Source organism: Mastomys coucha, unplaced genomic scaffold, assembly GCF_008632895.1.
Source record: "Mastomys coucha isolate ucsf_1 unplaced genomic scaffold, UCSF_Mcou_1 pScaffold23, whole genome shotgun sequence".
Classification (NCBI taxonomy): Eukaryota; Metazoa; Chordata; class Mammalia; order Rodentia; family Muridae; genus Mastomys; species Mastomys coucha.
The window spans coordinates 85,371,735-85,383,191 of NW_022196906.1; the positions used below are offsets into that span (position 1 = coordinate 85,371,735).

The 11,457-nt window shown below is 36.2% G+C and overlaps 1 long non-coding RNA gene across 2 annotated transcripts in view; it reads left to right on the plus strand.

The window, feature by feature from the left end:
* Nucleotides 1-2,149, plus strand: part of LOC116072441 — a 166,105-nt gene extending 163,956 nt beyond the window's left edge. For both annotated transcript variants that reach the window (XR_004111452.1, XR_004111451.1), the window contains exon 4: nt 2,089-2,149. This is a non-coding gene — a long non-coding RNA (uncharacterized LOC116072441). The remainder of the gene's footprint in view (nt 1-2,088) is intronic.
* Nucleotides 2,150-11,457: the final 9,308 nt, after the last annotated feature.

Genomic DNA, 11,457 nt, shown 5'->3' on the forward strand with positions numbered 1-11,457 from the left:
ACTCACACACACACACACACACACACACACACACACTTACACACACACACATTCACATACATTTTATAAATGCACCCACTCGCAAGAACGTTTTTGCTTTTGTATATCTCTATTCTAAGGAAGAATTCATATTTCTTTTCTTTCTCTCATGTGTTTGAGATGATCAGTGATGGGTAAGTTAGGTTTAGGTGAATGTCTAATGGATGTGAACTATTGCATGGATGTAAGGGGGCGGTTGCTTATTTGCAGAGTGTTATTTTATTATTTGGAAAGCAAAGAAGACAACCATAAGTGAAGCAAGGAAATCAGGACACAAAGACCTAACAGTTATTGCAACTAATACTACTACTATTACTATTCACACATACACACACACACACACACACACACACACACACACACTAAAACTTAAAATATCTGCTACAGCTGGTATGTGGGAAAACTCCTTTACTCCTTTACTGAAAAAAACTTTTGATGTCAAAATACAGATGCTTAATATCTATAAAATTATCATAAATTTTAATTTCCAAACATGAAACCTATAATAGATTATGAATAATATTTCTCTATTTGGAGGCATTTTTCTTTACATAAAAGTAAAGAATGTGTGGATATAGGGTGGAAAATGTTTGGTCCTACTATAAACTCACCAAACATGGGTTTATACCACATATATACTACATAAATTTTAAGCAAAAATCTACTAAACATATAGAAGTAAGCTAAGAATCTATGGGTGGATGGTTGCAAAGCTGTACTTATTTTTCAGTATGTGGGTGATTTTTATCTTGTAATGAATACATTTTTATTATATAATTCAGAAATAATTAAAAACCTTGTGGAGCCTTTTCTTGAGAGAGGGGAATTAGTAAGTATTTGAAAATGTATTTAAAGATGGGTTGGTGGAGAAGAAGGATTAAAGAGCAAGAGGCCTTATCTCATGTCAGCAGGAAGTTGATTGAGACAAACGATGTCCAAGACTACATTCCTCACAGGAGAGGGCTTCAGAGAAGTTCAAATCAGTGTCATAATGATACAAATTAAGTTCATCCTGTGTTTTCAGGATAGTTACACAATTAGACCCGCTCTCTCCAAAAGTGTTACTGATATTAATAAATGGCTACAGAATTACACTGTGTGCAATACTGAAAATTATAAAGGAAATAAAGTTTTTACGATAGGTTAGAGTTTGCAGCATCTAGCAGAGGTATACCGAATGAAAATGTTTTAAAGGAAAAAAAAATAAAGATTTTAATTATTTTAAAATACAAATTCAGCTATCTTTGTGAGTCCATAGATTATAAAGTAAATGAATTTCAGTTATGTATTAAAGGTAAGCTCAAGGAACCCAGACTGTTTAGAATAATACAAATTTTACAGGAGTGCAGATTTTGGTCTCTGAAAGACGTCCCTACACAGAGTACTAAAGACTTCAAAGGAGGAACTGCAAAGTAACATTTTTCTAATTCTGAACTTGTAAACTAATGTAAATTTGTCATTAATAGTGTGATGTTGGGTCTACATCATTCTAGAGAAGGAGTACCAGGCTATTAAAAACCAAAAGGATATGTGTAAAGGAGGCCTTGAAACATACTGTTGGCTTACAAATGAGTAAACGTAAATACAATAAGGTCCAGTCAGAGCAATATTGGCATTGAGATACATCTCTGTGAAAACCATGTCTGTGTCTCAAATAATTGTCACCTCGCTTGCAACCACAATCAATGGTTCCTTTTTTCTTTCTCGTTTCTTGATAGTTATGAAGTTGAAGGACAATATACTAGTACCAAAGGATGAGCCACACATGGTAGCCCATGTTTTGTGAAAAGCCAAATGCAGGGATAACAATGATGCTTGGATTGAGCTGGAGAGATGGCTCAGGAGTTAAGAGCACTGGTTGCTCCTCCAGGGAATTTGAGTTTTGATTCTCAGTATACCTGTGTATACTCCAGTTCTGGGGGATCAGATACCAGGTACCAGATGTACATGTGGTGAACAGGCATCCATGCAGGAAAGCCACCATGATATATAATAAATTTAAAAATGGTATTTGGGATAATGGTGGTATTTTTTTCTGTTTAATTATAGCTTAATGAGGATTAAAGGCTTTAAAAGCAGTTATGTTGGAATACATACAGATAAACATGCATACAAAGACAGCACCATTGATGACTACCTTTGGTAAGTATATTCATATAAATTTTTTATGCTCTAATTATATTGCAAACTAATAGCAGAGATTAATGGTAAGATAATCTGTTTAAATATCAGCATTAGTATAAGATTTGATTAAGTGAGTGGTTGTTAGTTTTGTTGAATTGGTTGAGAGATAGCTGGCTATAGATCTGCCTATCTAATGTAAGTGTTTGTGTGTGTGTGTGTGTGTGTGTTTTGCTTCCAAGAGATAAACATTCTTAAATTTTCCCCAAAAATGTAATTCCCAGGGAAGAGCCAGAGACAGTATTTTCTGTTTCATTTGAATTCTAAAGCCATTTGAGACTTTTAGGTGCTTGCTTACAGTTTCCAAGAAGAGACACTTTCCAAGTCAATAAATGTGTTTAAAATAGAAGAGTAAGTTTTGGTTTTTGTGAAGTATTGGTTTTGATTAATGAAAATATAATATGTTAGATTCTCTGATTTTATATCTTTATATACTTGCTTTTCAATGTAACAGAAACCAACAATTGTGGTGACTTAAACAACTCTCCTCACAACATCGATTAGTTATTCTAATGTGTAAGAAATGAAGAATAGAAATACACCTTATTTTAAAGGCTCTAGTATAAGAAGTGAATAGTAATAGGAATAATTTAGTCATTTCTTCAAAGTGAGGAATAATCACAGATGACTAGGATATTGGGAAGTGAAATTAAACGGCTTTCCAGGATGCTGAAAATGTCAACCAGGAAAGATGTCAGTGGAAGGAGGTATGTGGTAAAAGGAAGGCACACAGCAAAGCTTTCTTTACAGTTGACACAGAAACGGTAGCAAAGCTTTCCTCTCAGCCAAGGAGTGTCTTTGCATGTAATCAAGAGGGTTAGAATGAGACTGTATGATCGGGAGTGCTCGGCAATGACATTGAAACAACAGTACAGCTTTTGAATGTAAAAATCATTTCAGTAAGAAATGTGTATTCAATACTGTCTTAACCTGTTTTGGACTGCCTAGACAGAAGTGCTGAGAGTAGGTAACATGATAGAGAGCAGAGATGCATTTCTTAAAATTCTAGCTTCTAAAATGTTTAAAATTGAGGAGTCCACATCTGGTACGGATCTTCATGCCATGTCATTCCATGCTAGAGGCAAAGGGCAAGAGAAAGCCCAAGGGGATACTCACTTGCGCATGTGTCTGAGAGAAAGAGCAAAAGTGAGAGAGGAGAGGAAGTTAGGTGAATTAAAGATCACTTTTATTAAAGCCTCAAACCTGTTATGGTAACTACACCACTCCTCGATATAGGTATTAATTCTTTCAGTGCTCATAAACTCATGATCATTAAAGGTACAATTTCTCAAAAATTTGCACGGAGTCCTATGTTTTCAACATATGCACTTTGGAGAACACATTTAAATCATAGCAAGGCCTACTATGTGAAGGCATGGCACTTGAGTGTCAAGAAATGCCCAGAAAATGCAGATGGGGCTTTATCATAAGTACCCTTCATAAAATAAGCAACTGCTTATACTGGCCGCCTGAACTTCCGCTTGATTTCTCAGGTCCAGATCGAATGCTTTCTCCTGAAGTTCTTCTGTAAATCTGCAGTATGACAAATATCCTCCTTGCACTGATATGTTTGTGCATAAGAGGACAAATTATTTTTGTGTATGCTTGGGCATTTTCTTATGGCTCAAAAAATAAATACTGGCAGACCTAGTCGCGTGTGTGCAGCTGAGACTGGAAAGTAGCAAATGGATTTAGAACTGTTGCGGCTTTCTTTTTCTAGTCCTCTATTTCATTGGCTGCTTCTGGTCTTTCAGACTGGGCAGATTTGGTTTTGTGGTATCCGAGTGATGTAACCTGTATCTTAGGACAGATTACCTCAAAGCAATTCAGCATTGCTGCTTCCTTCTATCTTCTGAAATTTAACCAGTCTTATTTACCCCACTCCAAAGTTCTCTTTTAACTACATGCAGAAATACATACATTTTTCCCCCTGGTGGTGTAATACAGTTTCATAAATGTTTTCTATTCTGATATTATCCACGGCTACAGTTTTAGCTTACAAAGTTCTCTATACATCAGTAAGAGATTAGGAAATGTGGTTATTTCTTGATATTTGAATCACATAAAAAAAAACAACAACAACAAAAAAGAAAGACATTGCATGCTATAAAACATCAGTCTGGAAACCAATGGCTAGCCTGTTGCAATTGCAGCCATATTGGGAAGTGATGCTGAGCTGATCCATCAGCATTATCGATAGTATTGCTGATTTCCTGCCAAATTTTCTATTGTGCACTGACGAGTCCCACCCCCTTACATATTTCTCTATTCACAGTCTGGCAAAAATTTGCAGAGAAAGTATCCAAGTGATGGGTGCACAGCAGGTGCTGGATCAAACAGGCCTTGTTCTCAGGCCCTTGGGAAGTCTGCATGGATCAGAGGAATCCAAGGGATGCCCTTCAAATGACCTGCAGTAAAGCTGCAGAGGGCATGCTTAGTTTCTTCCCAGGGATAAACAAAGTGTACATGAGGTATTTTTGTTAGCTCAAAAAAAGGGGCATTTATTTCATATACATACTGCCTGTCTCTCTAGTTGATTAGAAGTGGCATGGAGTGAATCTTGTCTAATAGCTACTTAGAGAAGAACATTATTTAAAGATATAAACAGGAAAGTTCCACATATTTCCTTTTCATCTCTTCTTTGTATGGATATTCTGGTTCCAAGTAAATGTGAGACTAAAAAAAACACACACACACAAGAAATGAGAGGACTGTACAGTGGAAAAAAAATGTATTACAAACAGTATGTGCTTTGAGCAACTTCGTGTGAACTTTAAAATGTTGGTCGAAGTGCTATGTTGATTCTGAGTGCTGTAGACTTCATCAAGGGCAGCTTATACGCAGGGTACCGGATGGAAAGTGTTGTCTGTTTAAAGATTCCTTATCCATGCGATGAAGAATTATTCCTTTTATTTAATGTGATCTTTATTGCATTATGGTTTGACACGTATATATTAAGCAGCTATTTGTAAAAGGTATCGAATTAGGGATTGGAAGTATAAAGGTGAAATGCTATAATTTTGACAAAGTTTGAAATACAGCAAATTAATACAGGTTACAAAGGAAGAAATAAAAATGGACTAAAATGTTTTTTTTCCACACAAAAGATTGAAAATAACAATTTTGATATTTGGGAAATCTCATGCTCTATTTCTCTCTTGCCAGGTAAAAGATTCATTGTTGTCTGGCAAGTAGGTATAATTAATAGGGCTTTTTCAAGGTAAAGTGAAGACTTTAGTTTTAGGCCATTAACTTAAGAAGGCAAAATGTGAAGCCACTGTGTCCTAATGGATCAGGTACTGATTGCATCGCTGGCAGTTCACCAGTGGGCCAGGACTGACATCCATCCTGAGGCCTGAGTCTGTACCCTGGGCCCATGTGGAAGGAGGAGAGAACCTACTCCCACACGTTTCTCTGAGCTCCATATGATTGCTGTGTCAAGCATATATACTTCCCATAAATAAATAAGTCAAAATGCAAAATGTTTTGTTTTTAAAGAAGAAACAAGGAAAAGTGGGCAAATGGGATTTTATTTAATGATTACCTCAATGCAATGAGTCTTCCCTAATCACATACTGATTTAATTTTCAAAATTCTGGAAATATTTATTTGGTTTAGTTTCTTCAGGTTAGAAGGGATCATATAATGCCATTATCACAGTCTTTTATTTATGCTATTCTGTATGTGTGTGTGTGTGTGTGTGTGTGTGTGTGTGTGTGTGTGTGCAGGCAAATGCCCTGTCACAGAACACATGTGAAGGTCATCAGACAATCTCTTTGGACTTGGTTCTCTCCTGCCACCTTGTGGGGTCCTGGGATCAAATTCAGGTTCTTCAGACGTGGGGGGGAAACAACTTTACTCCTTGAGCTGCCTGTCTTGCCGGCCACATAATACTTCTTTAAAATATATTTTTGACATTAGAATATAGTTATGTAAGTTTCTCCTTTCTCTTTCCTCTCTCCAACCTCCACTCATGTACCCCTCCTGTTGTCATTCAAAATGTATTGTCTCTTTATCTTTAATTGTGTGTGTGTGTGTGTGTGTGTGTGTGTGTACACAAACACAGACTGTTTAGTCTACATAATGTTACATACAATATGCTTGCAGGGCTGACCTTTTGATATTGCATAACTAGTTGTTGCGGTTTTCCCTGAGGATGACTATTTCTCCAGCTCTCAATATTCCTTAGTTGCCCATAGTTCTTTGTGAAGGGTTGAGGCCTTGTGGACTCCACCCATCCCATTAGCATGTTTATCGGTATGGTCCCTGTACAGGCCACGTTTAGACAGAAATGTCGGCAAGACTTTCTAGTTATAACTTTCCAGATTATAAAATTTATAAAGTTTATAGTTATAAACTTTCCAGATTAGTGTTTGTATTTCACCCTCTGTGCACCTGAACCTTAAGTACAAGAGTCGTGTTGTAGATGGATCGGTGAGTGGGGAGGAAGCAGTAAGGAGAGGAATAGCAGGGTAAAAGAAACTTGCAGTAGGAAATGGGAAAACAAAACAAAATGGGTAGGCCGGTGGGATGGGGAGGAGAGTGACCTCATGGAGGGAGAGAGGAGGGTACAACAGCAGTAAAGTTGCTTGAAAGTCATAGGACATCAAATCACTCCCTGTTTAGCTAAAAGTATATATAATACATGTGGGTTACACACATTTAAGCTGGCAATGCTCTCTCCAAGAGCTGTATACTACGTAACAAAACACCAAATACCAGCCATGAGAAGCCACTTTCAAGTTATTTGTTAATGGAACCCAAGATGTTCCTAAAACATTATAGCCTATTGGTGTTTTTTGGTTGTTTGTTTGTTTGTTTTGTCTCCCAGAAGTTGAAAGTTTCTTTTGTTGAAGGTTCTATGTGCATCAGAAACAGGACACAAGCTGGATCTCATCTGAAAGCATTTTGGTGGAAGTTTTCGAATCTCTTAGTTCTCCAAGAGGACCAAATTTTGTGGCACCAGATGGTGTCATGCAAGCTTCTAAGGGAGAAAAACAATCCAAACTCATACCCAGCTATGATATTTATGAACCACCATGGCCATAATGGCACAATAATCCAGGAAACAACATGAAAGAGAGGACAGAAAGCATATAAAAAACGTAAGAACAGGGTGCTTGCTGTGAGATTGCATCTCCCATGATACATCTCCCATGAAGAAAAGCTTTACCCATTATACCTTAACAATATTGCTGCCTAAACAAGACCCTGAACAAAGATAACACCAATAAACATGCTAACAAGAGGGGGGAAATCTCACAGGGGGCAAACAATAGACAAAGAATGACAGACAACCAAGGAATGCAGAGAGCCAGGTAGTCTCTTCCCTGGGGAAGAGTCTACCCATTGGTTAGCTCTGAAATCAGGTAACATACAAGTAACAGTATATGATTAGAATAGATTATGTTTAGAAACACACACATATTATATATCTCATACACACATATATATATCATACAGACATGCACATATATATCTCATATACACATATATATGTATGCATCTCATGAACACATGTATACATTTATACATACACACATATTAAGATTTCATATATACAATACACTATATGTTATATATATACATATACATATGTATATATCACATGCACACACACACACATGCACACAGATTTTTTAAGAAAGGCCAGAATCCATGAATTTGAAGAAAAACAAGGAGTGGGGAAATAGATGGGTAGAGCTAGAAAGAGAAAAGAGAAAGGAGAAAATAATGAAATTATATTTTAATATTTTAATTTCAAAACAATTTAAAAATTGCAACAAAAACTTTGGAAGAGTATATTAGATGTGTTGAATTACATTTATTTAGAGTCTAATAAGTGTAGTATTACAAGAAAGAAAAGAAATACTGGTAATATGAGTTGGATGTTAGATGAGATGACAATATCTGTTTCTAGACATTATGAGAGCTTAGGTATGATAGCATGCAAGCGTGCATACACATACATACATACATACACAAACACACACGTACACAAACACACACACACAAACTCATATACAGAAGCACACACATACATAAACACATATACATAAACACACATACACACAAACACACATATACACAAACACATACACACACACACACACACATATATATAAATGTGATCATGGTGAAGTGGCAGATTAATGGGCACTGTCATGAAATTTAGCTATCTTAGCCTAGGTTGGAAGAAAGCCAGTTATGCACTCTTCTAAAAAAAATGTTAATCACTACAAAATCTCAACTTACTACACATTTTTACAAGGCCTAGTATAATCTTTAAGAGACATACTAATATAGAGTGCCTAAAAGTTATTTGTAACTATTGAATTGATTATAAATAGATGTTGTATGATACTGTAGGAGGTATTAGTGAATGTATCTTTTGTTACAAAGTTTCTGCTATGTGATAATGTGCTAACCAAATATTTGTGTCAGAAAATCAAAAAGGAGACCACTTTTACTGAAAATGTCTCAAAATTGTAAACATCAACACTGAATTTAGTAAATGGGTGATTCAGAACTTTTGAAACAAAGAAACTGATTTTTATTATGAAAACTACATATGTCTCATTTTCTCATTTTACTCCTAGGAGCAATTCCTTTCATTGTTTATGAGTCACTATCATTTAGTGGATAAGCACCATGTTGAGCAATGGCATTCTTTTATTGTTTTAAAACTGTGTGTGTGTTAGCATGTGTTAGTGTGTGCATGCACACACTTAGGCCGGAGCTCCATGTCCAGAATCTTCCTTAGTCACTTTTTCACTTTGTCTTTTGAGATAGGATTTCTCCCTGATCCTGGAGCTTCCTCATATGCTACTTTGACTAGAGAGCAAGTCTGAGAGCTCTGCTTGTCATCCCCTCCTTCAGCACAAGGATAGAGTCCAGGTGCATTCTATTCTATCAATTCCAGTTTTTTACTTGGGTGCTGGGGATCATAACTCAAGTCCTCCTGTTTACTTGCAAGCACTTTATCAATGGACATCTGCCTCCCTTCATGTCTCTGCATTAGAATAAGCTTGATGTGGCACATATCTCTCCAGTCCGGTGGCATGGAGCTAGGGGCACCTGCATGCCTAGAAGCTAATTCAGGATTGTAAGAGGGTGTTAGAAACCAGATGGAGAGCAGGACATATTTACTTGGCCTCAGGGTGGTGGAATAAAGAATAAAAAAATTCAAGCTGGTTGCATTATAAGTTCATTTAAAAATAGAAAAAAAAAATAGTGGAACACTACAGAAACTGAAGTTTTCTATGAAGTACTTCCCTCTCCCATTTTCCTGACCTTTCCCTCCACAATTCCAGCTTCCTTTCTTTGTTATTTCTTCTCTACTTTTTGAAGTTGCAACTGGTATTAGAAATACGGTGATAAATAATGAAGAGAAATTCTAAAAGTTACTGTTACTTTAGGGATGTTACCGTTTCTGTGAGGGATGAAGAAAATATTTGTTAGGAAATGGATTTAGGATGAAATTCTAAATTTCTGTTGAATTCTCCATACTATAAACCATAAAATTGCAATTTTTATCAATCTTACAGATATAATAACTTTCTAGAATTTATTCCCAACAAGAAAGTTTTCAGAAAATTATTTTTCTTTGTTATACTTTTTCTAGTCCTTGAATATTTTATATGACTAAATTACAATATTATGATGGGATATCTATTCATAGATGGTCCTTTTATTACTTTTTATATGAGATTTAAATAGATATTTTCTAAGTGTCATGCAGATATATAACATTCCAATTAAACTGTGTATTTGATATCCATGTACAAATCAGAATTACAAATGACAAATTCTGCAATTAGAATTTTTGACCCATGCACAGTCTTCCATATGTTTTGCTGGCCCTTTCATATGTAGCTCACATTTCAAGGTCTATATAGTAGAAACAAGTTGCACATTTACCCAATAGATGAATAAAGTAATTCCCTTAGGAACAGTGCAAGACTTTCATGTTTGAGCATGTTGCTACTTTGTCAATGAGGTATTAACAATGACACCTTAATGGCAGTAGCGTCATACTTTCACCATATGCCTTACACAACTTAGTGCTGTGCCCTTTGGCTATATTTAAAAGCTCCTGCTTAAGAAAATGACAGATGAGGTCAACTTGAACTGGCCATAGACCGTGTCATAGATTAAACATTTTCTTTTCGCTTGATTGGCACCTTATTCAGGAAACATGCTAGGAAAAAGCCATGTGGTCACAGTGCCTAACTACTAGAAGTGTGTATGGAATCGAAGGAATATTGCCAAGGTGCCAAGCAAACTATGATTTATAAACATCAAGGGGAGGTTGTTAGCTTCATCATCTGCACTCAAAGGTCTTTATTATCACTAAGTACATCTTATGAGTTTTATATATTGACTTTCCTTAAATAAGCCAAGAACTTATAAAAAGATCACTCAAATAGTATTTGCTATAATCCTCACACAGTTTTAAGAGCAGGAGGCAGGAGGTCTGTAATATGAAAACAGGAAAGCAGAGAAAGGCAGGAGGTGAAGCAGATCTGGGTAATTTTAGCTGCTGGTAGACAAATCATGAACACGCCCTGGTTTTGGTCTGGGGAAGTGGAAAGCAGTATACTTTTGTTGGAGCGCAAAAGCAGACGGTACGGATTGACTACGGTGGTGAACAACTTCAGCTCTAACACAAATGAAACTGGCTGGTGACTCGTTAGTCATTTAGTGTTTTTACTAAGCTTAGTTTTATGAAAACTAATTCCAGTCTAGTTATTGAAATACCCCACAGGCAAGTTACTTAGATTTCAGTATAAAAATTAGCCATTGCTTTAAAAAGATTTTTTTTATTTTTGGTGGACAAGAAAGCAGTTGATGTTCTGAGAGAAAGGAAAACCTGACCCTCACTTCATGACAGCTCTTTCTGTCTTCACAGGGAGGGAAGGCTCTCACTCACGTAGGAAGTGTCACTGTAAACAAGACACGTCTAAATCGGAGAGGGGAGTTTGCATTTGGAATAGTTATTGACAATTGGTCATTTTCCCTTTGGCTGAAGGGAATACTTAATTATGAAATGACTATTTGATAAAAAATCTTATCTATTAAAATCACTTGAGCAACCAATTGCTTTTACCTGTGGTATTATGGTCAACTTCGATGGATAAAAGATAAGCGAGTCCCACAGCCATGGGTCAATGAAACTCTCATTTTTTTTTAATATAAAAAGTAAAAAAAAAAAACCTCTGGTTTTGGCTTCACGTT